Source organism: Culex pipiens, chromosome 1 (genome assembly GCF_016801865.2).
Source record: "Culex pipiens pallens isolate TS chromosome 1, TS_CPP_V2, whole genome shotgun sequence".
Classification (NCBI taxonomy): Eukaryota; Metazoa; Arthropoda; class Insecta; order Diptera; family Culicidae; genus Culex; species Culex pipiens.
The window spans coordinates 33,723,874-33,726,723 of NC_068937.1; positions in this window are offsets into that span (position 1 = coordinate 33,723,874).

Genomic DNA, 2,850 nt, shown 5'->3' on the forward strand with positions numbered 1-2,850 from the left:
CTTATTTTTCTGAGTACAATGACCCTTTGTACGACCACAAAGAGTTTAAAATGGATTTTAAAATCAATTTTGAAAATAAACCTCGCGGTCCTTCTTGACAGAAAAGTTCCTATTTGACAGCTCGTTCCAAGGGGACCATAGTTGATCCATCGAAAAAATGTTGTCTTGTCATTATTTTTTTTTGCATTAAAATGAAAAAAGTGATCAGAAATGGTTTTTGATCGTGTTTTTTACCGTTGTACATAAAAATTAAAATAGGGCTTAAGTACCCAATTGGGGTCGCAGAACTTGAATTTGATGTTAAAAGTAAGAATATTTTTTTTGTCATGATTCGATTATCCGAAGTTCCATACAACTCTTCGGTTAATCGAACTTTTGATAATCGAAACTTCGGATAATCGAGGCTTTGCATAATCGTGTCTGGACTGTAATACACTCAACCCCCGGTGGTTGGTCACTTTTTCGTTTGACACTTTTTTAGTTTGTACCCCGTTGGTTGGTCAAAGTCAAACTAAAAAGTGACGAACTGTCACTTTTTACACGGTGCTCACGAACATAATCAAAACAAACGTTTGGTAGTGTGTGTGAACTCCGTGTAAAAGGGGTGTCAAACTAAAAAGTGACCCCGTTCGTTTGACAACAGTTGGTGTCAAACCATCGGGGTTTGAGTGTATTATCGACGATAATTCTATCGATTAACAACCTTGGTATTTTCCACTTCTCGGGAACTCCGTTGTATCCAAATTTTCCACTCTCTCGCGTACGCAACACGTGTCCGCAGAAACTGCCTTTCTCTCTCTCGAGAGAGACATTTCTCATCTCATTTTCTGTCCGTTCAATTTTTCTCTGTTGACATCACGTGGCCACGGGACGAAAAGTGCCGGCAACAACAAGCACGCCACCTCCTTTACGCACAGCCTGCTGTTATCACAACAAACCGATTCCGGCACGTGGCCACTCGTGTGCCTTCTTCGATCCGGCACCTGCGCACACACCAGACGGCACCATACTCGCTCCTGGAGGATCATCATTATCAGCCGCAGGTTCCGCCGGCACAGGTTCAGTCTAGTCGCGACCGTCCAGTCGAACGGAACTCGCACGGAGGCTGCTTCCGGAAGTGGTCGCGCGCGTTGCTTCTTTGGATTAGATAAGTTCTGTGAGGCGGGTGTGCTACCGGGAGTCTAACAAGCAAACCGGAAGTGAGAGGTGTGTGTCTGTTCTAGGGGGTGGGATTGTGTTTGAAGGGTTTTTTAAAGGACTGTTCAAGGGAAAGTGTAAACAGGAAGTGGTGGTGGTGGCTTTCAATTTGATTCAGAACGGAATGGAGTTGGAAGTTTATGTGTGGGAAAAATAGCAGTACGGTGACTTGCGTGTTTAAGTGTCGCCACTTGGAAAATAATGAATGGTCTCCTGGTAAGGTCGTTCCGGATTGTTGTCTTTTCAGAGGTGGAGAGTAGTGTTGTGCTATGGAGGGGCTTTATTCATGGGACTGCTAAAACTAACGAAGCAGACAGAAAGCACAGAGGAATCTTGAGAAAAGAAACAATGTAAAATACTTTGTCGGATTGTTGGAGTAAAAGGTTTCTGTAGTTTCGGTAGTGATATTGTACTATCTCTTTAACATGCAAATCAAATCTAATTTAATCAAACCCTAGCGAAGCCAATCTTTCGAAGGGGTTCTCTAGAAAGCCTTAGGTTAAGTTATTCCTACTACGTAAAGTTTACCGCAGAGATGATTGTTTGAGCACGTTATATATATTACGAGTTTATACAACAACACAATTCTGCATGTACAGGGGAGGAAGAAACGTGGGGACACAATACGCTGCGAGTTTCATTAAGGTTTATATTGTTTGTAAATTATAGGTTTATGTTCAAAGATTAAGATGCACTATCAATTTTTGAGCAAAATTTAAGTTTTTGGCTTGCCCCAGGCTCAAAAATCGCATTTTTTAGAATCTTTTTTCAAACATGCTTATTTAATTTAGGTTAGCCCATTTTCCCCAGGAAAACATGAATATTTTTCTCTCTGAGAAAATGCAATTTCGACATTCCAGAGCCGAGATATTTGAGTTTTTGTTAGGCAAAAAACATTAACATTCCAGAGTTGGAAAAGAGTCGCGTGATTGAAAAGTTGTTTTATTTTGTCGGTTTAGTTTCGGGCGTGTTTGTTTGTTTGTTTTTTTTTTTTGGTTTTCCGGTCAGTCTTAATGTAATCATCGGGTTTTCTCTTTTTCGTGCGCGGTTTATTCGACTTTAGATAGCTTTTTGAGTTTTGTCATTCTTGAGTTGATTTTGGACGGTGGAGGAGCGCGCACGCCTTGCAGGACTATTCGTGTTCCGGGCGTAATTTTTTCAGTGATTGGTGTTTTTTTGTGCTTTAATTAAGATTAAATTAATTGTTTTGTGATTTTAAAATCCCTTCCTATATCATCGTTGATCAGAAGGCACGGTGTCGGGTAAATTGTGTATAAATTTTTCAAATAATGTATTAAATTTTCACGGTGCAAAAGGCATTTCTATAGAATCGTTTATTGAATGACACGCTGACATTAAGGAAAGAAATTTAGTGCGCTGGCCACGGGGACGCCCAGATTCTTTTTTGCATTTTCATCTCTTACAATTTTGTTGTATCGCTGTTAAGATTCGATTGTGAGTAGCGGGACCCCGTGGTTACTCTGCATCGTGTTTTTCGGAGCCTTTTATTTGACATTTTATTTTTCATAAGTCCTTCTTTCCATAAGTCCTTCAAGTCCATCGTTGATCGGAAGGCACGCTGCCTGTTTAGTTCGTTTAAGTTATTGTTTTAATTTCATCACAATCGTTTACGTTGTGTCCTCTTTTACTTTC